At 52.9% G+C, this 26,199-nt stretch overlaps 1 long non-coding RNA gene and 1 pseudogene across 1 annotated transcript; one reads left to right on the plus strand and one right to left on the minus strand.

The window, feature by feature from the left end:
- Positions 1-2,120: 2,120 nt before the first annotated feature.
- Positions 2,121-4,560, minus strand: LOC117977876 (forkhead box protein D4-like 1; annotated as a pseudogene).
- A 16,442-nt stretch (positions 4,561-21,002) lies between these two features.
- On the plus strand, positions 21,003-24,428 carry LOC130541307 (uncharacterized). Its single transcript, XR_008955348.1, has 2 exons — positions 21,003-21,318; positions 24,078-24,428. It is a non-coding gene; the product is annotated as an uncharacterized LOC130541307 (long non-coding RNA).
- Positions 24,429-26,199: the final 1,771 nt, after the last annotated feature.

A 26,199-nucleotide genomic window follows, 5' to 3' on the forward strand; every position in this document is an offset into this window, starting at 1 on the left:
TTCTAGTCTGGAAAACGGAGAATTCCATAGTGTCTTCTTCAGTGAGTGCTGGGAGTGCTGAAGGAGGATCCGGTGCCTGGCAGACCAGGAGCAGGGGGGAAACAGTTGGCCGATACTGTTACTATTATCAGCGTTATTAGCGGGCAGGACAGTGTGGGGGGGGCGGGGGTAAGGGGCCTCCCCGCGCCTCCCAGCCCTTAGCGCTCGGCTCCAGCTCTTTGGCTTCCTTCCCTGGGCAGCTCTAGGCTTAGCTCTCAGCCATTTCTCAAGAAGACGGTCCCGAGGGTCGAAGACCACCCTTGACCCTTGACCATGGACTCTTCGTGTAACTTGGAAGAGCCGTGTTTTAAAACCCAGCCTCAGGGTTACGGAAGCCCGAGATCTGGGAGGCGTCCGGGACCTCCCTCCCAGAACCGCAGAGACCCAGCCTGGGATCCAGAGTGTGGCCTCTCGCTCTGTGCAGTCAGGAAGGCGGCCAGGTCTGGTCACCGCGCCAAGCACTACGCACCCCTGGGACGCGTCGTTGCGGGGGGGTGGGGGGGCTGGGGCGCCTCCACGACGCCTGGTCTGCCCGGCAAGTGCTTGGTGTCGTTGGTGGGTTCCTAACTGCGACACGTAAATGTCCATTCCGCGAGCCGGGCAAGGCAACCCCTGCGGGTCGCACCCAAAGGCCGGACCTCTCCAAGCCGCCTGGGTGCTTCCAAATAGGTGGACCCGAAGCTCCTGTTTGATCGGAGAATAACGTTTAATTTACTCCGCCACTGAATTGATGGTTTAAATATTCATCTTTGGATATGGTTTAACATTAGGCAAAAATTAGGAGCTTGGAGGCGGTTCCGGTAAGGGGTCTGACCCTCAGTCACCCATGTTCGTAGCTGTGTTGGTCTGCCCTCGGGCAAGAGAAGGAAGATAATTGGGAGGGTGCCAAGAAAGCCTAGAGAAAGTCCCTTCTGGGTTCGGCGGCCGGCTGTAGCCGCTCTCCCAGGACGTTTGTTGACAATAAATGAAGGAAGGTCGGCCTGGAGACGTTTTCGCACAACGGACAGAGGGGAGTTGGAACGTAAACCAGCGAGAACCTGGCATGAAATAGGACCCCTCTATTCTTAGTTTGTTTCCAAACTCTTAGACTGCCCCAGCCCTGCCGGATTTGCTAAAAGTGGTCTATTTTGGACGCTGGTGGTGCTATGGGGCTGACGGCTACCCGTGCAAAGAAGAGGGAAGAATTGGAAGCTGGGGTCTGGGCAGCTACCAAAGGTGGGGCTTGGGAACTTTTCAGAACGTCCACAGAACCGCAGGAGCCAAAAGGAAATCTCCCGTAGGGGATCTCAGGTAGGGCATGCCAAGAAATTCCAAGAGACGGGATGGAGAAGAGAAGCCGGAGAAAAATCGGCCAATTAGACTACTGTAAAAATGTGTGTCTCCATGTTTGTCCTCCCTCCTGAAATAAGAAATTGATAGCTGGGGGTGGGGAGTAGATGGGGGCTGGGGGAAAAACTTTCTCACATTCACAGAGCAGCTTCCCTCAAAGCGGCAGGGAATCGGCAACCCCACTCAGGACAGGGAAAACAGCCAAGTTCCTAGAAATTTGTTTTCTTTGTGGGGAGCAATTCATGATGGGCGTTCTTGTCTGGTTTACCCCCACTCCGTCCCCTGACGCCGAGTAACACTTAAACCTTTCTAGTTGCAAAGTCTTTTCAGAGTTTTTTTTTTTTTTTTAAGAAATAAGTTTTGAAAATTCTAGTGCTTAAAAAAAATACATATATATTTATAGCCTTTTATTTTCCCTGAGTACATGTTGGCCACTACATTCCAAATTGATCTCAAATGGTTTTCCAGCTTGTTGGGGGGTGATGAAAAATAAATGGAGAATATATTTACATGCCCTCCTATTCTTTTCTTTTAGAAGTCTCATAAATAGTAAATTTCCTATTTTAAAAGCCAGGACATTTTCAACCTCAAATATTTGGAATTTTTAAAGGCCATATTAAAATGGATTACTTCTGCTATCTGTAATAAATATGAATTGTGAAAATAAATTGTTTGAGGGAAAATAATGTAGGTTTTAAAAAGTTCCATTTAGAAAGGGAAGAATGAGACGTAATAGAAAATAAACGATGTAGTGTAGTGACTTAGCATTTTATTTCGTCTCTATAACTAGGCTTAATTTTAACACCTTAATTTTAACATTAAAGATGGCACGTCAGACACACAGATAAGAAATCAATGTTCTGAAATTAATATCCTACTTACATTAAACATCCCTATCAGGAAGACACAGAGAGTAGAAGCATTTTGCACTAGACTTAGGAATAATACTTCCAGTTCCAAGGAAGTGAAGAAGGGGGAACATGTTTGGCATCGGAGGCTGTGTTTTTGTTTGCTTGCTTGTTTTTCTTTTAATGCCAGAACAAAATACCCCACTCACGTTCATAGTACCCCAGGAAATGTGCAAATCGGGAAAGCCATAGAAGCCGCAACCGAAGGCAAGAAAAGATGACTTGACGCCCTGCGAAGGTTACGTTCAGGTGGTTTTTAGAGGAACGTAATCCAGCTGTTTCTTTCTAACCATTTTGCAGCGAACAGAAGTTCGTGTTTGCTCTCCAGCGGGATTCAGATGCACACGCCCAGTATGGGCCGCGCAAGGTGGAGTGAGCAGCTGCGGGTCGCTCCCCACTCCCACCTGGCTCTAGGAGGGCCCTGCGGAGTTGGCCAGGGAACTGGGCGTGGGCGATACTAAAAAAACTGGTGAGGTCCCCTCTCCGCCCAAAGAGCCCAAAGGGGCAGCCAGCGATGTCAGCCTAGAGCGCTCTGCCACTGCCTGATACCTCAGCAGCGCCGACGCGGCCGACAGGTGCCCGCCCAGCACCGCGCCCTTGGTGGGAGCGCAGCCGTTGGCGCAGTCCTCCTCCTGATGCTGCTGCTATTGCTGCAAAATTGTCCGAGCAGCGGCGGCGGCGGACACTTGCAGCAAAGGGGCAGCGGTTTGGGGATGCAACAGGCTTGATGGTCGCTGGAGCAGGTGGCAGTAGCTCCACGCGGTCGGGGACAAACTCTGCGCAGCCCCTGTACCCGCTCCCCTGACCCCTTGCATAATACTCTCAATGCTGAAAGAGATGCATCCGCCTCCCGGTGGCGACGCCAGACCCTTGCCCTCCTCCCAAGGCTGAGGACCAAGTGAGGGCTGCAGCACGGGAAGGGTGCCGGGTCGCCAGGTCCGCGCCTTCTGCTTTCTTCGGTGCCCCGGCATAGGCGGGGGCCGAGAGCAGTAGGTAGCAAAGAGGATGCGGGTGCAGCAGAGCGTAAGGGCGTCTCCCGGGGGCGGTGTTGGGGTAGGCGCCCGGGACTGGCTGCGGCGGGGCAGGGGCCCCAAGCAGAGGGCCTGGGCGGGGGTTGTGCAGGGCGGCGTGTGCAACAGGTAGAGGGAAAGGGTGGGGCAGGTGGGCTCCCGGGGTCAGTTGGTGGCGCTTGAAACGCTTCCTACGCCGGAGAAAGCTGCCATTGTCGAACATATCCTGGGAGGCGGGGTCCAGGCTCCAGTAGTTGCCCTTGCCTGGGTGGCCCGGCTCGCGGGGGATCTTAACGAAGCAGTCGTTCAGCGAGAGGTTGTGGCGGATGCTGTTCTGCCAGGCGGGGAACTTGCGGCGGTAGTAGGGGAAGCGGCCACTAATGAAGGCGCAGATGCAGCTGAGCGTGAGGCGCTTGTGCGGGCTTTGCAGGATGGCCATGGTGATGAGCGCGATGTACGAGTAGGGGGGCTTTGCCGGCTGCCGGGCATCTTCAGAGGCCGCCGCAGACCTTGGCGGTGCCCTGAACTTGGTGCCAAACTCTGAGGGGTCGCTCGGGCCGCCGCCGCCCTCGATGTGCTCTCGGGGAAGCGCAACCCCGCCCCACCGGGCCACCTGCAGCCCCGGCTGGAGCGACTGCTCTAGGAACTGCTGGCTCGCCTCCTCCTCCTCGTCTTCCACCTCGTCTTCATCTTCCTCTTCTCCCAGGACATCGATTTTACCGTCTTCCCCATCGGAGTCCCGGAGGCTGCGCTGCGGTGTGGAGCGAAGGCGCTCAGCTCTTGGCAAGTTCATGGCGGAGCAGGTGCTTCAGTCGCAGGGGATGTGGCGGCTGATCACCTGGCCTGGGGCGGGCTGAGCTGGAAGCCTGGGATGAATGTTGCAAGAAGCAGGAACGCTAGTGGTTACCCTTTGGGGTGTTTTCGTCTGCTTGTTTCTACTCCTTTGCAACAACGTCCGGCAAAGATGCCTTTGCCCTTTATAAAAGTTTCTTCAAGACCATGTGTGGTGGACTCCCCCCTTTATAACCCTTCTTCCCGTACCTCGGAGCGGTGCCACTTCCTCCTAACGTAGTCCAGGGATGATGGTCTTCTGGGCAAACACCCGTCCGGAGAAAAGCCCAGCCCCCTCCTCCTCGCACCCACCTGCCTCCAAGGAAGATGCTCTACTCATCCGGTGCAGCCAGACAGTTGGCAAGCCTTTGCACGGGTTCTGTTAAGGCGCATTTAAACCCGCGCAAATAAAAGCGAGGTAGGAAAGTATGATACTCAACATTCTATGATATCAGTGAGCAGCAGAAGGCCCCCCAGAAAGCTGTCTCTGGTCCAGCGGCGAGGAGCCCCCACAGGTAGGAGCCACCAAGCACAGTGACCGCGTGCTCTGCTCTCCAGCCCATGTCAGATCCGAGGGGCACTTTGCAAACTCTCCGAGGCCAGGAGGCCATGCATCCTCTTTACCTCCTGCCCTGGCCATGACTTCCATCATCCCCAATCTGACCCTCACCACTATCAGGCACCCTGAAAGGGAGCGCGTTCGTGGATGGTAAATGCTAGCCCCATGGGCAGGGGCTTCCTGACCTGTGCCATGTGACCCTCCCTGACACAGCTGCCTGGACCTCAGCCAGGATTTTGGACTCAGGGAGCAGGTCATCAGTCACACCCTTGGCAGGACCTGTCCTGGGAGCACTCTGTGTGTGGGGAGCTGCCTCATTCCCCCTGTGAACACAGTAGGGCATCATGGGGTACGACGGTGAGCACTGGGGCTACCCTGGGGGCTGGGCTCAGTCCTGAGGTCAGGCCCAACCTAAGCTGGGCAGCCTGGTGTCAGCTGCAAGAACCCTCTTCACCTTCCTCATTCCTACATGACTTTCCGGTGTAGGCCATCGGGTGGGATGGGGTAAAAAAACACAGGCCCCATTCTACCCCTCTGCTGATCCACACATGGACATGTGTACACCCAGGCCTCCCTGCTCACAACCATGGCCAGGAAGGCAGGCTCCGGCCAGGGCTCTGAAATGCCAGGAGGGTGTAGAGAAGACAGGTGGCCCTCTGCCCCTGCAGTCAGGCAGCACCTGCCCACTCCGAATGCTGCAGCCAGCTGGTTACAGTGTCTGTTATTCAGCTAGTGTGTTTGCCAGTGCTCTTCAGTGTCACCATCATGGCAGCCTCTGTCATTGAGAACAGTTTAACACAGGAGAAAGAAGTTGCAGGGCCCTGCCCCGGTAGAGGTCTGTCTTCCCTGCCAGCTTTACCCAGCGCGGCCGTGGGAACTGCAGGAACCAGGCTCCCAGGAGGATGCAGAACGACTGACCGCTGCTCCCCGGGGAAGAGCCGCTTTCTAGCACTTCCTTCCTCCTCCTGCAGCCCTCTCTTACCTTCCTGGGGCAGGGAAGGGATGCTGATGTGCTGAGATGGGGTTTTCTGCCTGTTAGAATTGCTGGGGAAAACAACTTACTGTTTTAGCAAGGAAACAGCATGCTTCATGGCAGCAAATTGTGTTTTCAGGGGCTCCAGAAAGATATCAGTCTGTTATAAAATAATCAGGCCAATGCTCAGGACCCATCACTAAGGAATAAACCAGCAGCTCTCCACGAGGGGGCACAGCTAGCTTTCCTCTTTACCTCCAGAGGCTGAGGCATCTTGCTGGCTTGAGGCAGCCAGGCACCAGGTGGGAGCTGCAGTGCAGGGGCAGGCCTGGGGGCCTGATTATCACAGGAGGAGAAATGCATAGTATGTTCGTCCCCCCAGAGTGACGCTGGAGAAAAGAAGCCCCAGGTCTCTCCCTTGCCCCTCTATTCCCCACCAACACAGCTGCCCCAGCAGAGGGACAAAGGCCTGGTGATGCCTCTGTCCTGGGGACAGTGAGTGATGGGAAGGGGTCCCAGCGGGTTTGTCACCACTGGGATCTGACACATGCAGACTCCCAGGTATCCAATAATAAGTCTCATGACCAGCAGGGGCTAAGGGGTGTTGGGTGTGCATTTCTGTGCTTGTGTGTGTGAATTCCAAGAATCTTTCTTAAATTCTGGACATCTAGGGGCCAGGGCTGTCACTTTCCACCATTTCTGAGAGCACAGACATGTGCACTGCCCCCTCCTCTCAGCCCCCCTCCCTTCTTCTTGCTCAGTGCTCCATACTCCTAGTCCGTTCAGTTCAGGCCTGGAGGAGTCGCCCCTCCTGGAACTGCTGAAGGGTGGGGAGGCAGCTTTCTGGACAGAGGAGCAGGCAGGGAGGGTGCTCTCCCTTGCAGGCTGTTCTGAAGGGTGGATTCTTCTTGCTGCTTCTTGGGAGACTGCAGGCCCAAGGGAGCACAGCTCGTCTGAAGTCACAGCCAGCTCTGTAACCTGCTCCGTTGTCGTGAGGCTCTGTCCTTGCTTTGTCCCCACCACTCTGAGCTTGCTCGTCCTGCAGGGTGCACACAGCTCAGCCTCACTTGGGCCCCACTTTCCAGAGAAGCCAGGAGCAGACGTTCCTCTCAGAGCTCTCAGCGCCTGGTGGGGCAGGGCCCTTTAATCACGCCATGAAAGACAGCAAGGACATGAGTCTCTGCTTAGTTACCATCTAGGTCTCTGTGGTCCAGCCGGGTAAGGGGTGGAGGCAGCATGTTCCCTCCTGTGGCCAAACTAGGCCGCTGGGCCCCAGGTGCTGGCCTGCCAGGTGCTGTGGGGTCTGCCCCGTGCATCTCGTGCAGAGGCGCTCCCCAGGCCCCACTGGACCACGGCTAAGGCTGAGCTTTAATTCATTTGTATAAAAGCAGATTTCAGGTGTACTAACTGAACAAGACGATGCTTTTAAAAATCAAGAGTGGCAACAAAAGAGCAAGGGGCCACGCCCCAAGGTCCGACCTGAACACCTCCCAGTAAGTGACGGCAACACAGGAGACTTAAGGGATTCAACGGACACGTCCTTTAGCCAAGATGTGGCATTTCTGTCTGTAATGTGAACACTTCCTTATATGATGGGGGTTAATAAACATCCCCTATTCCTCAGGTGGGGACAGTCACATGCTTGCAGGAGGATTTCCCTATTACGGGGCTGAGACCAGTGAGGCAATGATCTTGGAAGCTACCGTTAGTCACCATCTGGGCAAGCAGCTGTTACAGTGTGCAGTGTTACCCTTCCGCTCTGGGGTTCTTTGAGCCCTGCCGGCGTGACCTTGCTGACCGTCTCTGATTGGGGCCAGGCCGTGGGTGTTCCTGGCCATCAGAGCTGCCGGGAGACCCTGGAGAGCAGCTTTCCCAACTGTGTCATCATAGAGAAAAGGAAGCCGAGGCCACTGTCCACAGCTGGGGGCACAATCAGGTGAGAATTCTAATTCCTTGAGCCTTTCCCCACACTCTGGCCTGAACCAACCCTGCTGACTCGCTGGTGAGGTCCCCCCACCCTGACCACCTCAGTTTCTCTCCCTGCTGTGCTGGTGCCCTGAGACACGTCGCTGCTGCATTGAGTCATAAGTGCTTCTGAGCGCAGAGAGGACTTCCAAGCACTGTGCAGAATCACCAGCAACTTTCAGAAAACAGACAAATTGCTGGGGAAGCAGCATCATTCATGCCCTCTGGTTGAGGGAGGCTAGGGGCCATCCAGGGGTCTGGGGAGACTCAGGGATCCAGGCCCAGACAGAGCCTGTTCCCACACAAGAACCATGGGTGGCACCCTTCATTCTCTCTTCCCATGGAAACTGCATCCAAAGCAAGAAACTTCCATTTGAGACCACACTGAACAAGAAAGGGCCATTACATTTTATTCTGAAATGGCCCCTGGAGAAAGAATGGAAGCAAATTGCACAAGTGGGCATCCATCTCCTTCCACCCGGCCACAGTCACCGTGGTGCTCGGCCAGGCTCCTGGTGACGTGAGGCAAATCTCTCCATTGGCAAACCAGCCCACACACTCCCTCCATTGCAGACGGTCACCCAGAGCTGGGAGAAGCACCAGGGCCCTGAGCCCGGCCTCTACAGGCACAATGAGTATCATTTTACATCTCTGACCATGTCTTATCTTCTCTCCAAGATGCGCTCTAACACTTGGTCTAATTAACAGTAAACAGCATCTTCCAAGCTGAAAACAAATGCATATCACTTGACATTCCGCATAAGCACCATCCCTCACCTCAGCTGTGTGGGGGCTGGACTCTTCAGACAGCAGTGCTGCTCAGAAGAGAGCGAAGGCAGCGGCCAGCCCCTCTCCTGCTTGTGCACTCGGGGAATCTGCCGGTTGTGAACTGGCCTGGCCACAGAAGGCGCCTTCCTCTGCTCTGACCACGGTGGAGCGCGGGATCTCCTGGGATGGGCATTTCTCGTTTCCTGGGAGGTCATGGGGCATGAGCTGCACTGAGCAGTGGAGGGCCGGTGGGCTGAAGCCCTGCTCTTGATTTCACACACCTCTTCCAAGACTTTCAAAGTGCTCCTTTGAAACATCCTCCGAGCCCCACACTGGCCTCAACCGGGGAAAGTGCTCTGCTACCCTCTCCAAGGACAATTGGTTCTTGGGAGGGTCTGCCCCACACTAGGCCAACCACGAACCTTCTTGGGAATTTCTGAATTAGAACCAACAGCCAAGGCTCATCCACCCCTGGGGTGACCAATACACATTACAGACCAGGAGCCAGAGGACTGGTTGATTTAAAACAGGAACAAAACTGAATCTGGACCAGCAGCTGCAACTAGAGTGACCCCGGTTAAGTTTATGATAATCCTCAGTCCTTCTCCAAGAGCTGTCTCCCTTCTGTGTGGGCCGAGTAGGTGAGCTGTACGGAGATGGGGTAGGAATCCCACCCCTGCCTCCTCAAGTCTGTGATGGTGGCCCTCATCTCTGCAGTCCTCCAGGGATATGGTATTGCATTTAGTTTGCTATTTTCATAGGAAGACGCAGTTCCAGCGGCCTCTGTTTGGCCTTTCTGACAATAACAGCTCTTGCTCTGTGGCCCGGAGAGCCAATGTGAGGACTTTGCCCATTGTTGAATATGTCAGTTCAAGTCATGAATTTGGGAACTGGGGAAATAACCACAGGGTGGGCGCAGTGGGCCCCACTATGCATCAAACCTGAGCCAAAACTCTGCTGACCCAAAAGTCCCCACCCTGACTGTGAACCACAGTGACATTTGGGGTTTCCAGGAGTTGGTGTCATTTCAGAGCCAGTGTCCAGTAATGCTTGGAGAGTCTGATCAGTTCCCTTCCACAGTGGAGACAGCGGCCACAGCGTCTTCAGGGAAGGCTGGGAGGAAGGTGAAGCCTCTATGGTTTCACCAGGTGGCAGTGTGGTGGGCCCTTCCTCCAGGGGCTCTGGGTCTGTAAACTGGTTTAAGTCTGAGAATTGAGATGCTGTGACTCTCTATTGTGGTGACATGAGTCAGACTTCTGTTCATCAGGCCTACAGCGTGGATCTGTGGCCAATACATTGGCCAAAATGTTCCTGTTAAAACAGGTCGGGGAATGCCAGCTTTCTGCTCCAAACATCCAGGAACTTGTCCACGCCTCCAAGTGGCCTGCAAGGCCCCGCCGGCCCTGCCCCATTGCCTCTCAACTCCATCTTCCACAGCTCATGGTTCTCACTGGCCTCCCTGCTCCTGGAATGATCTGGGTGTGCTCCCACTTCTCCCAGGCCCAGCTCGCCTGGCCCTCACCTGTCTCAGTCTCTGTGCAGGTGACAACCTCTTGGGAAGACCTTCCCTGGCCATACCTTTGAACTTGCTTCCTGCTTTCACATTGTCTACCCCTTTTCTGCTTTACTTTTCTTCAAAGCCCTTATCATTGCCTTGCACACTGCATGTTTTAATTATTTAGTTGTTTATTGCGTGTCTCCTCCCTCTAAAATTTTAATCTCCATTGGGTAGGACATTTCCTGGCACACACTCAGAATTTTTGTGTTATGATTGAAGGAATAACATCAGCAATGCTGTTCTTTCCCTCAATTACTATGTTTTGAGCTTGTGGCAATCTGTAGAAGTTAGTTAATGGGCCTTACAATCCTGATTTGGAGAAAAGGGGGCGATGAAAAGGAGGGACAAGGTGTCATATATCAATGCGGCCAAGCGCCGACGCTGCCTCCTCCTTCCCCAGATCACCAGGAAGAAGTCAGAGGAGGCTTCTGTTCGTCGACCCACATGCTCCCTTGGGAGCTTGAGAAGCTGCTCCCCCTGGTGCTGCCCCTGGGTGCTTCTTACCGGAAAACTCATGGCATCCGAGATGCTCCACCACGCTGGGTCTCTCCCGGATCCTCCCCGCAGGTCAGATTCATGTCAGGAATGCTGGAGGGTATTGCGGTCTGGCAGGAGCTCACTGTGGGGAAGGAGAGGCTGGGCTGGATCCTGAGGCTGAGCTGTCTGGCTCTGCAGCCCTCCCGGTGCTCAGTTATCAGGCTCACTACCTCTCAAAGGCATCTCTTCTCTCTGTGGACATTTGTCTGTCACAGCTGCAAGATTCTGACAATAAACTTGCTCTCCAAATTCCTAAAAGAATTGCTTGCTCCAGTTTAGCCAGCTAAGACTTTCTTGGATAATGGCATAATCTGGAAGGATATTTAACAAACTCGTTTAAAGTGGAAATTATTGACTCTATGGTGAGTCAGGAAAAACCACATTCACAATATTCAACAGCAGCGCTGGGCCTTGATGCTCCAGGGCAGTGCAGGGATTAGAGATCTGAGAGGTTTCATGATGCTTCTCAGGGAAATACACGGGTTCTGGGTTCTTCTAAGGAAGCTCCCTCCATGCCAGCCACCACCTTGTCTCTGCTGGGGAAACAGTGGTCCAGGAGCCCTCAACTGCAGGGAAATTATTGAACCTCCCAATGTCACTGCATCTCCTCTGGGTCTTCTTTTATTCCTTCTTTCCCCTAGAAAACACCTTCTGACACACTCCTGCTCTGCCTGTCTGTCCCCTGCTGCGGCCAGACAGCGAGCAGGGAAGAAATCCAGTGTCTGGACTGTTTGCTGGTCTGCAGAACCTGTTCTCTCGCAGTATCTGTTTTCCAATGCAGATTTTCACAGTTCCCTAAAGAAACTTAAATTTCCATTCCCAGAATGACTTCATTTCCTGATACCCAGCCCAAATTCATGTGTGTTTGCAGCCGATGTGGCAACATAGCCACTTGGGTGGGGGTGAACATCACAGCCCACAATTCTGCAGTTCAGATTTGGCTTTATCTTAGCACTTAGTGCAACTTTGCATTCAGCAGAGGTCTTTCTCTTTTGTAGCCCTTGCCACCAACCTCATTACTTGTGAGAGTCTGCCTCATGCCTGTCTGCTCAGCAGATGAGAGACCTTGAGGCCTGGGAAGATCCCGCCCTCCTTGGCTCTGTATTCCTAGGTAGTGCATTGCCTAGTGGTTGGTTAATTTTAGGTGTCAACTTGACTAGGCTGAGGAAAACCCAGATAGCTGATAAAACATGCTTTCTAAGTGCACCTGAGAGGGCGTTTCCAGAAGAGATCAGCATTTGAATCAGGGCAGTGAGTGGGAAAATCCACGCTCCCCAAAGTGCTGAGGGCCCAGATAGAACAAAAAGGCAGAGGATGGGTGAATTCTTTCCTTATTCTGGATCTGAGACATTCATTTTCTCCTGCCCCCAAACATCAGAACTCGGGGTTCTCAGGCCTTTGGACTCCGGGACGTACACCAGCAACTTCCCTGGTTCTCCAGCTTGTAGATGGCAGCAGGACTTCTCATCCTCCATAATCACATGAGCCAAGTCACATGAAAAATCCCTGCTCATCCCTCTCTCTGTGTACATCCTATTGGTTCTGTTTCTATGGAGAACTCTAATACAACTGGCACAGACTAGCTGCTCAACAAGTGTTTTATTTCTGAATGACTGAGATGTTTGAGCAGCTTCCAAGCTTACATACCTGTGTTTCCACTAAAGCCATTGTTTAGGAGGCTGATGGCAACAAAAGGTTGAAACATGGCAAAATCAGGGGCAGTTGATTTGAGTTATACCATGATGTGTTTACATTTGTACTGTGATAGGGATTTATTGCAAGGAGTTAGGAATGCTGGCCTCTAAAAGCTGGAAAAGCGTATTTTGTTGGGGAGGCCTGGGAGCCCCCATCTCACACACAGGAGGGAAGACACAAGGGGAAGCATTCGTGACGATGAAGGAGATGTTGTTCCTGCCAGACGGAGGTCCTTGCCGTGTGTGTGCATAACCTCATTTCATTCGATAGCAACTCAGGAGGAGGAAATCATTATTAACTGTATTATTTTATGTACAGAAGCTGAGGCTTGAAAGTGAAAATGACACAGCTGTTCATGGTCTTGCTGGCATTGGAGCCAGGAGAGAAAAATCCCTTCGTAAAATCTCCTAGCTGAATGGGGAAATGGGAATATATCCCGCGTGGCCCAAAGAGACAATGGCTGGAAGTGGTCACAGTCCTCGAGGGGGAGCTGTGTGGTGGCCAGGCTGTGGTCATGAAGACACAGCGGCGTGGGAGGCTAAGGGTCACTGGGGATGCTGGCTGGAATGTTTCTGTTAATAGCTGGAGCTCCAGAGCCTGTCCTGGAAGAGGGACGGGGGCCTGGTCCTGGGAGGGTTTGTAAACCGGCATGAGCACATGTCAGGGTGGAGCTCTGACATCAGGACCCTGGCATGACTACAATAGACATCACACAAATGGGGCAAGAGGACCAAGCCTCCCCAGGGTACAGCTGCTCAACTGTGTGGGGGGAGCTGTGGTGAAACACAGGACTCACTTAGAAAGATCCAGAGAGAGAATCCACCCACAGAAAACCTGGAGAGCATTTTGAAACTTCCTACAGGAAATCCAGGAGAAAAGGAGTCCTATTAAGTGATGGGAGGGGGTGCAGGTCAGGGGCCGCATCAGAAGGCAGTCGTCTGAAGGGATGCACGGATTCACGATGGAGGTGCTGAGACAGCCACAGGAGGTGGTGAGTGGGGGCCACGGGGATTGGGTGGGGAATCCAGAGCTGGGACACTCTGGTTTTGATGGAAGGAGCATCGCCCTAGGAAGCAAAGACACAGATTCGAGTCCAGGCCTGGAGCAACCTTCAATCACCCTTAAGCCCTCTGAGTTTCTGCGTCTGTGAAATAAGCATAACGATTCCCACCTCACAGGGGCAGGGGCAGGGGCAGGACACTGTGAGATTGTAAGGGTCGGTGTCCCTCTTCGCATGGAGTTAGCAGCCGGCTGGGCTGAGGGAGGTGTTTCTGTCCTTAGGTGTCACAAGCTGGCTCTCGTGCGTCCTTCCTTCCACTTCTCCCCACCTGCATCCACACAGAGAATACACTACCTCTATAAAACGCTTGCAAGGGGCCACTGTTCTCAGCATTTCACCTGTCAACCTCACTTAAGCCTTAAACAGCCTATGATGAGGTTCTGATAGTGTCTCCCTTGGCCCGCTGGAAGGCCCAGTGTTGAAGGACGACTGGGCACCCCGGCTCTTGGGATGGTCAAAGGCTCTCACCTGGACAGGGAGGACCCCCTCCTCTCCCTGGGCCTTCTGCTGCCCTGAGCCCCTACTGCTCTCTGCCACGGACTCGGGAGGGAGCATGAGCTGCATCCAACAGGCCGCAGCAGGTCCCGGCCTCTCAGCACCCAAGACCAGACAGAGGCAGTGCCTCAGCTGCAGTAAAGGCCTAGCGACCCGGGTGGGCATGGGGCACACGTTCCTACTCTGGCATTAGAGGTCATGCCACTGCTTGTCTTTACCATTCTACCCAGTGTCCTGCGAGGACTTGGTCCTCAGGTGGGTCACAAGTCTCCAGTCCATTAATTAACTGGTCAGAAGTGAGTCCCTGTCCATCCCTGTGAGGAGTAGGGGGACTGGCACCTCATTTCCTCGTGGAATCATGGCCCTACACAATGACACGCCTGGCCTTCCTGGACTCATGCACTCACTCCAGAAGGACATTTGCTTTGAGCTCGCCTGGTGGATGGGGTGCCCCTGAACATCTAACCATCTGTTGACATTTCCACCATCAGAAAGTTCCTCTAGGCAGCGCCCAGCTAGTGCTCCAAAGAGGTGCAGAATTTCTGAGAAATTATGTGGTCCACAGTCAACAGCTAACAACATTTATAGGACCTTTTTAGCCACCAGCTTGGAGAAGGCCAGTGTCCAGAATAAATCAAATCCTTCATAACTGTCAGACGGTGGTGATTCGGTCAAATCTCGATCAAAAGATGCTCTGGCCAAAGTCAACAGAGAGCAGAAGCAACTTGCTTTTGCTGGTCCCTCAGCAAGACCACACAGGGAGATTTGCAGGCAATAAACAATGTTGCCTAAAACTTTCCCGTGAGGTGGGAATTGTTTTCATCCAGATAAGAAGGTGCCGGCCCACGGGAGGTGTGGGTGGCCAAGCCAGGGATGGAGCCCTCACGTGGCCTCAAGAGATCAGCACCCAGGAGTCAGCTCTCTCCACGGCACGCCGAAACGGCTCCACGCCTCTGCTGGTGTTTTTATAGGAACCCCTTTTGTGTGTTTGCTTCCTAGCTCGGACTTGAGTCAAATGGTCTATTAATTAGGGTAGATTTAGTCACTCCTGACATCAGCTTGTGCGGTTCGAGCAGCCCAAGGGGAAGAGACAGGGCCTCCTTTATGCAGACCCCACAGTCTTCAGAGGACTGGACACAGCCCTGGCCCTGCTGCTGTCTGCCGTGCCTTTTGCTCCCTGGGTTTCATTCCTCGGTCTGTACCTTGAATATACGGCGATCCGTTTGTACATTTTGCTCTCGTGCATTATACCAAAGGAAAAGAGAAGATAGTAGTTTAAAGCTCCCAACATTTTTCATGTTCTGAGCCTTTAGGTCTCCCATATGGTAGAGAATCAACAAATATCAGAGGACCCCAAACCTGGCCCAAGATGAAACCGCTTTGAGGCTTCCAGGGATCCCTCAGAAGGCTGCACCCAGGCCGGCCACACATGAAAACGTGAAGGCTCTTTTCCTCTCTGTTCACTGTGGTTTTATCAGACAGAGCTCTAAGCCGGTTTATTCAATGACATGGAGAGATTCTCTCCTGTCTCTGCTTATCCAGTGTGTGACAAGAGTTGAGAAGTGGGGAGACACAGGGGGCACATTGAATGCAGGTGGTCTCACCCGCCTCACTCAGGATGCACGTCTTGCCTGGCTAGGCTTGGCCTCCTCTGCACTGTGTGCCCCTCTAAATGAAGCATGGCCCTTCTTCCCCCACCTCATTGGTGGTTCTCTGCCCCCATGAGCTCAGCCAGCTGCTTCCCTGACACATGCAGGTCCTAGCCTGGAGGAGATGGAGCAACAAGGCCGAGTGGGGATGAACACTGGCCTGGCTTTCAGGTCCACCTTTGCCTCACGCAGATGCTTCTCTACCCTTTATGGTTGAGATCCTGGAGCAGGGGATCACCTAGTCGTAAGGACCATAAAGTGGAGAAGGAGCAGGGAGAGGTTAGGACCATTGCTGCAAGTTCCTGGTGTCCCTGACAGTGAGAGAGGCAGGACACTCGCCTGGGCTGGGCCTGAGGATGCTGCTTTCTCCTCTGCATGCCTGGGGTGCAACGAGGGTCATGGGACCCAGGAACGTCTCTGCAACTCTATCTGTAAACATCCAGGAGCTAATTGTGACCTGGAAGTCATTTGGAACTCAGCACAGAGGCCTTCAGAAGTCCCTGCGTTCAGATAAGGGCAGGTGCTTACTCTCCCAGTGGCTAGCACTGTTAAAACAGACTTTTTTTTTCTATAGCCAACATCATAACAAATGATGAAATACTCAATAACTCCCCCTAAAACAGGGAGAAAGGGAAGGGTTTCTGTTTTTGTTTTCATCTCTTCTAGTGAGCATTGGGCTGGGAGGTTCCAGCCAGTGCAAAGAGATGAGGAAAAGAAAAGTATAAATATTGGAAAGAAATAAGTAAAACTATCCTCATTTACAGGTGAAATGAGGTAGCCAATCCTAAGGGATCCAAAAAAATCAACTTGAACCAATAAGTGAATTCTGCAACATCACAGGACACCAAGTCAATATGTAAAGATCAGTTGTATTTCTATATAGTACTGATGACTAATTTAAAACATCACAGGACACCAGGTCAACATATAAAGATAGGTTGTATTTCTATATACTGCTGATGACTAATTTAAAATGAAGTAAAAAATACTATCTATAATAGTAAAATCAAATACTTAGGGATAAATTTCACAATATATGTGAAAAACTCTACACCAAAAATTATCTGAGAGATATATCTCTAAATATACCATGTCTAATTCTTCACAAATTGATCTAGTCATTCAATGAAATCTCAGTTGGAGTCCCTGTGGACTTTTCCTCTAAATTAACAGGATGATTTAGAAGTTCATAGAGATGTGAAGGTCTAAGGGCAGCCACAGCCATCTGGAAAGGAACGGCACCATCTGAAGAGTTGTCAAATCTTGCACCAGTAAGGCCATAAAGAAATAGCTCACTGGCATAGAGCAGAGAGTCCAGAAATAGGCTGACAGGCACCATCCCATGATTTTCTTTTTCTTTTTTTTTTTTTTTCTTTTTTTTTTTTTTTATTTTATTTTTTTTTATTTTTTATTTTTTATTGATCATTCTTGGGTGTTTCTCGCAGAGGGGGATTTGGCAGGGTCACAGGACAATAGTGGAGGGAAGGTCAGCAGATAAACAAGTGAACAAAGTTCTCTGGTTTTCCTAGGCAGAGGACCCTGCGGCCTTCCGCAGTGTTTGTGTCCCTGGGTACTTGAGATTAGGGAGTGGTGATGACTCTTAACGAACATGCTGCCTTCAAGCATCTGTTTAACAAAGCACATCTTTTACCGCCCTTAATCCATTCAACCCTGAGTGGATACAGCACATGTTTCAGAGAGCACAGGGTTGGGGGTAAGGTCACAGATCAACAGGATCCCAAGGCAGAAGAATTTTTCTTAGTACAGAACAAAATGAAAAGTCTCCCATGTCTACCTCTTTCTACACAGACACGGCAACCATCCGATTTCTCAATCTTTTCCCCACCTTTCCCCCCTTTCTAGTCCACAAAACCGCCATTGTCTTCATGGCCCGTTCTCAATGAGCTGTTGAGTACACCTCCCAGATGGGGTGGTGGCCGGGCAGAGGAGCTCCTCACTTCCCAGTAGGGGCGGCCGGGCAGAAGCGCCCCTCACCTCCCGGATGGGGCGGCTGGCCGGGCGGGGGGCTGACCCCCCCCACCTCCCTCCCGGACAGGGCGGCTGGCCGGGCAGAGGCGCCCCTCACTTCCCCGACGGGGCAGCTGGCCCGGCGGGGGGCTGACCCCCTCACCTCCCTCCTGGACGGGGCGGCTGGCCGGGCAGAGGGGCTCCTCACTTCCCGGTAGGGGCGGCCGGGCAGAGGCACCCCTCACCTCCCGGACAGGGCAGCTGGCCGGGCGGGGGGCTGATCCCCCCACCTCCCTCCCGGACGGGGCGGCTGGCCAGGCGGGGGGCTGACCCCCCCACCTCCCTCCCGGACGGGGCGGCTGGCCGGGCGGGGGGCTGACCCCCCCACCTCCCTCCCGGACGGGGCGGCTGGCCGGGCGGGGGGCTGACCCCCCCACCTCCCTCCCGGACGGGGCGGCTGGCCGGGCGGGGGCTGACCCCCCCACCTCCCTCCCGGACGGGGCGGCTGGCCGGGCAGAGGGGCTCCTCACTTCCCAGTAGGGGCGGCCGGGCAGAGGTGCCCCTCACCTCCCGGACGGGGCGGCTGGCCAGGCGGGGGGCTAACCCCCCCACCTCCCTCCCGGACGGGGCGGCTGGCCGGGCGGGGGGCTGACCCCCCCACCTCCCTCCCAGACGGGGCGGCTGGCCGGGCAGAGGGGCTCCTCACTTCCCGGTAGGGGCGGCCGGGCAGAGGCGCCCCTCACCTCCTGGACAGGGCGGCTGGCCAGGCAGGGGGCTGACCCCCCCACCTCCCTCCCGGACGAGGAGGGAGGACGCTCCTCACTTCTCAGACGGGGTGGCTGCCGGGCGGAGGGGCTCCTCACTTCTCAGACGGGGCAGTTGCCAGGCAGAGGGTCTCCTCACTTCTCAGACGGGGCGGCCAGGCAGAGACGCTCCTCACATCCCGGACGGGGCGGCAGGGCAGAGGTGCTCCCCACATCTCAGACGATGGGCGGCCAGGCAGAGACGCTCCTCACTTCCCAGATGTGATGGCGGCCGGGAAGAGGCGCTCCTCACTTCCCAGGTGGGATGGCGGCCGGGCAGAGACGCTCCTCACTTTCCAGACTGGGCAGCCAGGCAGAGGGGCTCCTCACATCCCAGACGATGGGCGGTCAGGCGGAGATGCTCCTCACTTCCCAGATGGGGTGGCTGCCAGGCAGAGGCTGCAATCTCGGCACTTAGGGAGGCCAAGGCAGGCGGCTGGGAGGTGGTTGTAGCCAGCCGAGTTCACGCCACTGCACTCCAGCCTGGGCGCCATTGAGCACTGAGTTAACGAGACTCCGTCTGCAATCCCGGCACCTCGGGAGGCCGAGGCTGGCAGATCACTCGCGGTTAGGAGCTGGAGACCAGCCCGGCCGACACATCGAAACCCTGTCTCCACCAAAAAAATACGAAAACCAGTCAGGCGTGGCGGCACGCGCCTGCAATCGCAGGCACTCGGCAGGCTGAGGCAGGAGAATCAGGCAGGGAGGTTGCAGTGAGCTGAGATGGCAGCAGTACCGTCCAGCTTCGGCTCGGCATCAGAGGGAGACCGTGGAAAGAGGGGAGAGGGAGAGGGGGAGGGGGAGGGGGAGATTTTCAACAAGCAAACCAAAACCACAGGGAGAAACATGGTACTGAAATAACTGGATATCAGGCCAGGCGTAGTGGGGCTCATGCCTGTAGCCCCAGGACTTTGGGATGCCAAGGTGGGAGGGTTGCTTGGGCCCAGAAGTTTGAGACCAGCGTGGGCAACGTCATAAGACTCTGTGTCTCTACACAGAGATGTAGGCCAGGCACGGAGGTGCACACTGAGGCAGGAGGATCCCTTGAGCCCAGGGGTTTTAGGCTGCAGTAAGCTGTGATCGCAGCTTGGGCGATAGAGTGAGATCCTGTCTCTAAAATATAAAATATATAAATAAATAAAACAAAACTGGATATCCACATGAAAAGAAAAAAGAATCTTGACTCCTCCTTCTCATACCTTCGAAACTGAGAGGTTAGGCAAGGGTTTCATAGAGAAGACACAAGCCATAAACTAGAAGATTGATAAACTAGAGTATAACTTACGAGGGAAACGAGAGTGACTTCATGCTGGAGAAACCTGGCCAGCACACTCTGCCAGGTAGCCGAGGTCAACATCAGCAGCGAGCCGGGCCGAGGCAGGACCCCTAATGTGGTGGGATGAGAAGCGCCTCACCTCTGCTCTTCCTCCAAGGAGCCCACAGCCGGAATCTGATCATGAAAAAAAGACTTCACACAAATCCCAGCAGACAGACACTCCCCTAAATGCCTGAGCCCAGCTTCTCAGAACTTTCAAGATCACAGAAAACAAGGAAGGTCTGAGAAACTGTCACGGCCCAGAGGACCCTAGGGAGACGTGACAAGCAAATGTCACATGGGATCCTGGATGGGATCCCAGCCCACAAAACGGCCACCCGAGAACAAACCAAATGAACTGTGGGCTTTAGTCAATGATTATGTAGCAACGTTTGTTCGCTAATTCTGACAAATATACCATTATAATGTAAGGCATTAATAATAAGGAAACTGTGTGAAGTATACGGGAACCCGGCACTATCTTTATAACAATTCTGTAAACTCAAAATGGCTCTAAAATAAAAAAAACTTCATTTTAAAAAACCAGCCACAGGGGAAGGAGGGAGATTGATAAATTGGACTTCAAGAAAATGGAAGTCATTGGGTGAAAATACACACAACAGGGACACCTGATGAAAGACCTCCATGAAGAATGTGTAAGCAACTCTGGAAACCCAGCAATCAACAGACTACTGCCCAATTCTAAAAAACGGGCAAAGACTTGAGCAAACACTTTGGAAGATACACAAATAGCTGATGAGTTTGAGAAAAGCTGCTCAGCCTCGTAGTGATCAGGAAGTGCAACTGAAAATCTCAGTGGGACGTCCTGCACGCCCGCCAGGGTGCAGGCGGAAAGGCTGACAACACGACAGTGAGGCTTATGCCAAGCAACTGGCTCCTCATCGCCTCTGGGGAGAGCCTGGAATGTGGCCACCACTTAGGACCATGGCTTGGAAATATCTTAAATCCAACGTATTTCTACATGCTAGTGATGCTGCTCATCAAGGGGGTGAGCACTCATGGGCTGGGGATGCTACAGGGTCCTCAGTGCCTGCCCATTTCACAGGACAGGAGACTGAGGTCTAGAGGGAGGCAACAGCCAAGGACGCCCTGGATCCAACGCCTCACCCAAGCCACCACGGCTGCCTCCTCCTCTGGCCCCTCCATCTCCCCCACTCCTTCTTCTCCCCCTTGTCCCCCTTCTCCTTCTCCCACCCCTCCTACTCCTCTCCCTCCTCCTCCTCATCCATTGTCCTCCTTGTCCTCCTTATCCCCCTCCTTGTCATTCTCCTTTTCCTCCTAGTCCTCCTTCTCCTCCTCCTTCTCCCCCTCCTCATTCTCTTCCTTGTCCTCCTCATTCTCCTCCTTCTCCCCAACTCCTCCTCCTTCTCCCCGACTCCTCCTCCTTCTCCTCGACTCCTCCTCATCCTCCTCCTTGTCCTCCTCCCTCTCCTCCTCCTCATCCCCCTCCTCCTCTTCCTAATTCTCCTCCTCTGCCTCCTCCTTGTCCTCTCCCTCCTTTTTCCTCCTCCTCATCCCCCTCCTCCTCTTCCTAATTCTCCTCCTCTGCCTCCTCCTTGTCCTCTCCCTCCCCCTTGTCCTCCTCGTCTTCCTTTTCTTCCTCCTCTTCTGTCCCAGGGCTTTCAAACTCTGGCTCTCTAACGACATGGAAGAGTTAAAAGGAGGAACGCCGGCTCAGCCAAGCCCCAGAGACTCCTACTTGATATGGGCAGTTTAAAGCCACTTTCCCTTTAAATTTTTCTGTGACAACTCTTTTCATGGAGAATGAAAAGACTCTCGTTAAGTGTTGCCGTTCAGAAGTGTTGGCGGTCGTTGCTAACATGAGATCCAACAAGGTAAATGCCAGAAGCCATCTGCAAGGGGTAATATCTTATTCTGCTTTTGCATAAATGATGCTGCATCCCTTTATCTCTCTGCTGCCGGCCTTCAGTGCTGATGGCCTGTGCCACCCAATGACTGGTTAAATCAGCTTGAGGAAGAGCTCTTTTGAGGCTCTGTCCTGTTTAGCAGGGGAAACTTCAAAGTCCCAGCATCCTGGTCATGGAATGCTTTGTTAGCCCTTTCCAAAGTTTGAGACTGAGATGGGCAGACCATTTTAAAGACACACTGCATCCAGCCTCCCATGACAGAGCCTCATGGGAAGGGTGGTGAGCAGGGTCGTGGGGATATTCTATCCTGAGCCTTCCATGTTGGGGCTTCTCGGAGACAGGGGAGGACCACAGCCTCAGTGACTGGCCATTGGCCAAATACACTCATTAAAGTGCCCTCTTCTCCAGGGCTGGGGACCTGACTCTCTCAGTCTGTGGGGCCCAGCCCACCTGCTCCTCCCTAATGGCTCCTGCTGGATGGGGAACAGCCTGGCACCAGGTGAACCATCACTGACTCTCCCTGGGGAGAGACGAGGGAGGAGGGGGCATGTCCAAGAGGCCAAGGTACAAGCCCAGTGCCCTGCAGGTCTTCCAACATTTCCAGCCGTAATGGCCATGATCACCATGGTCTGGACTTTCTGAAGAAAGTCTTTTCACAGGCTCGGCCTGGCTGGAATCTGACCTGTGAAGCCTTTGGGTCAGTCGCAGGAATTATCAAGCATCTGCCATGCCTGGAAGAGTTGGACTGGGGAGGCACAGGGCCTGCCTGGCGTCAGGTGCTGAGGAAGGGATGATAAATGCACCCCCTCTGTTTTGTCCGTTTCTCACGGCCTCTCTGGCCACCCTGTCTGCCTGTGTCTGTCCTGCCCAGCCCTTCTCTGACGAGCGTGTCTTGGTGCTTTGTCTCTGCTCACCCTGGGCTCATTGCTGTAAACAGCAGGAGGTTCCACCCCAGGCGAGGTGTGCCATTGTGACCGAAGGTCTCAGGGAACAGAATTGAGTCTGGGTGGGTTGAGCTGGGAGTTTCATAGCTGTAGGAAGCTGCGATCGCAGCTTCATGATGCAGACAGAAGGCCTTGTCTCAGCTCAGTGGGGGAAGCCCCTTGTCGACTCTAGGCAGGGGGGATTGTACCGCTGCCTCTCCCAGTAGCAGCTCCCAGGAGGCAGTGCAGTCATGGGGCCCCGCTGGTAGAAGCCTGAAAAGTCCATCGGGAAAACCTCAAAGGCCACCAATCCTCGAGGTAGCTGCTGCTCCAGCTGTACTCACCTGGAGTGGAGGGGCAAACGGCACCAGGGGTGGGAGAGGTCAAGGCCGAGCCTCTGCCCCATCCTAGACCAGCTGCACGAGACGACAGCTCACACCAGCTGCCCAGAGGCACAGCCCCTCTGCCAGGCTTCAGCAGGGCACGGCTTGATCTCAAGGCCCTCTCTTCCCGTCCCACCTCCCCTCCCTCCTGTGACAGGAGGGCCAGCAGGTCCACTCTGAGCCCGGCTGAGGCCCGACCTCCTCCACCTCAGCCCTGAGAATCTTCTCCAGCTGGGATGGCTGTAGCCCTGTTGCCCTGTTGCCCTGTTGTTCTGTTGTCCTCTTGTCCTGTTGTCCTGTTGTCTTGCCCTCCCAGCTCCTGACCACACAGGGGCTTTGTTCCCACGCCAGCCTCTTTGGGGAAAGTGGGGGAGGGGGGCCCTGCTCCAGGCTCTGGGACATTTGGCTTGGGCTGTAGCCTGTGTCCAAGGAGAAGAAACCCTGCAGGTGGGTTCCCACCAGATGTGGGCATGGTCAGCTACATCAGGCCCCCAAAGGTGTGCACATCCTAATCCCACGAACCCGTGGGCACGTTACCTTACATGCAACAGGCGCTCTATGGATGGAGTCGGGATAAGTGTCTAGAGATTGGGAGGTTGTTCTGGGTCATCCAGACGACTTATGAGAGGGCTCTTATGAGAGGGAGACAGCAAGCTCACAGAGAGGGCCATGGAACAACAGCAGCTCAGACACAGCAGAGGCCGCACAGCTGTCCTGGGTGCCGAGTAGCTGCAGAGGTCGTAGGAGGTGCAGAGCAGGTGTTCTGCAGCCTCCAGAGGGACCAGCCCTGCTGACTCCCTGGCTTTGGCTCAGTGAAACTCATTTTGGACTTCTGACCTCCAGCTCTGCAAGAGAAGAAATCTGTGCTATTTTAAACCACTAAATTTGTGGTTTCTGTTCAGCAGCAGTGGGAGAGGGCGAAATGCTCTCCAGCTTGGTACCCACAGCCCAGCTCAAAGGCAGGGACTGTGGTTGCTTTGCAAATGAGGGAGGCTGGGTCCCTGCCCTCACCGGGCTTACCATCTAGGTATGGAGAGGAGTAACGTAAGGTGAAGTCAGAAAAGAATCATAGGAAAAGAAAGTCCACACCCTGGAAGGATCTGAGGCAGAAGGAAGCTCTTGCTGAACCACCTGAGAGGCGGTGGTCTGGCCTGGGCACCCTGTGCCCCCACTTTGAGGCCCCCCTGGAAGGTGCTTGGCTCTCCAGATGACCCCAGCACTGGGGAGACCCGCTGTGCTTTCCAGGCAGCACAGACACCTCGGTGTAGGCGTTGTGGTGCCACAGGGAAGGGTGTTTCTTCCAGCCTGGTTCTCAGGACGGGCTGCTGGCTGGAACAAACCCCACCTCTATCTGAGCCACCAACCATCTGAACCGGTATTCTCTCTATCTGACAAATATTCCTCCTTCTTTACATCCCAGAAACGGTGAAAATGCACAATGCCTCAGGACGCCTTGAGGAAGGAGCAGCATGTTGCTGCCGAGGGTGAACACGCGTGGTCTCTGTGGAGAGGCGACAGATCTCCCTGGGCGTCAGTCATCCTGGGACTGGGTGTCGTGGAAGAAGGTGACACCAGTCAGAAACCAAGAGCAGGGGAGCTGCAGGCCGGCATCAGAGCCCGTATCAGAGCAGAGTGGCCCCTGAGCGGGGAGGGAGCCGGAGATCACTGTTGGAGGAGGGCCCGGCACCTGCACCTGAGGACATGAGTATAATAAAAGAGCATAAATAATATAATAAAAGAGAGTATAATAAAAAAAATAATTTAAAGAAAAGAGAGCTTGATAAATCTGTTTCTTCATCTTCATAATAATGTCAAATTTGTTGAGTTTTTTTTAAATGGCACGATTTGTCTACAGATCTTTGTACTCTGGCTTAAATTAAATATATATACAACTTATATAATACTGGGCTGTTTTATTATTATATTGATAATTTCTTAGTCAACACTACTTTGATCATATTCTATAAACGGCACTGTAAGACCTGTGACTGGTTATCAACAACATAAAGTGATTATGAGAGTTTCATGTGACAGATGAAGGAAGGTTGGTTAGTGCAGTGGCAATAGTTGGCAACCTGAGAAACTGAGCTCACAATTTTAGAAAAGTATTATTCTTTCTAACTAGATATTTCCATGAAAAGAACCTTGTGAAATGCAGAAATGCCAAAAGAATAATTATAAGATAATAACCAAATAACTAAAATACATCTCAATTTCTCTGACAATTTAACTTAATGCAGGGTACAGGCAGAATCACGATGTTTACAAACATAGACATTTATGATCTCGAGACGTTTAATTCTTAGCTGGTTGAGGAAAACAGTAGTAGAACTGTTATTGCAGAGATAAAAGACAGAAAACAGTGGAAGGGCTAGATCACAAATCATATGTTCCAGTTTTGGAAACCTCTAAAAATCCTGCCTGGTGATAGGTTTTTCTTATCTCATTATTGAAGAATATATAAGCAGGCAGGGCATGGTGGCTCAAACCTGTAATCCCAGCACTTTGGGAGGCCAGTGTTGGAGGATCACTTGAGGCCAGGAGCTCAAGACTAGCCTGGGCAACATAGCAAGACCCTGTCTCTACAATTTCTTTTTAAACCAGCCGACTGTGGTGGCATATGCCTGTAGTCCCAGCCACTAGGGAGGATGAGGTGGGAGACTGGCTTGACCTTATGTGTTTGAATCTGGAGTCATCTGTGATTGTGCCACTGCACTCCAGCAAGAATGACAGAGCTAGATCCTGTGTACAAATATACACATATTGTATATATTGTCAATGACCAGTCACAGGTCTTACAATGCTGTTTATACAATATGGTAAAAATAATGTTGACAAAGAAATTATCACAATAATAATAATAGAAGCCCTGTGTGTTATTATTTAAGTTGTTCATAAATTTAATGTAAATGAGGTAGAGTAATAAAGATCTGTAGACAAATCATGTCATTTATTTTTTTAATCTCAACATAATATAACTTTTTTTTTTTTTTGAGACAGTCTCACTCTGTCGCCCAGGCTGGAATGCTGTGGCTAGATCTCGGCTCACTGCAACCTCCACCACCCTGGTTCAAGCGATTCCTCTGCCTCAGCCTCCCGAGTAACTGGGATTACAGGTTCCTGCCACCGTGCCTGGCTAATTTTTGTGTTTTTAGTAGAAACGGGGTTTCACCATTTTGACTAGGCTGGTCTTAAACTCCCGACCTCGTGATCCACCAGCTCAGCCTCCCAAAGTGCTGGGATAACAGATGTGAGCCACCACGCCCAGCCAACATTTCTTTTTTAAAGTGTGCAAGCTCTTTGACCATCATGTCTCTGTGCATCACTGCGATAAGATAACCAGAGCAACTGTTTCCACGTGGAGTTGGGAGGAGATAAAGACACATCCTTTGTGCTTTGGGCGCTCTTATCAGGATCAGGGAGGCCCCTGCCCTCTGATTTTCTCTCTCTTAAATGTGCAAAGTACAGAGATTTTTATCATGAATAATTTTAAGAGAAATTAAAAATTCTATAATGTTCAAGGACATGCAGGTTTTCTATTG

The sequence above is a fragment of the Pan paniscus genome, chromosome 13 (genome assembly GCF_029289425.2).
Source record: "Pan paniscus chromosome 13, NHGRI_mPanPan1-v2.0_pri, whole genome shotgun sequence".
NCBI lineage: Eukaryota > Metazoa > Chordata > Mammalia > Primates > Hominidae > Pan > Pan paniscus.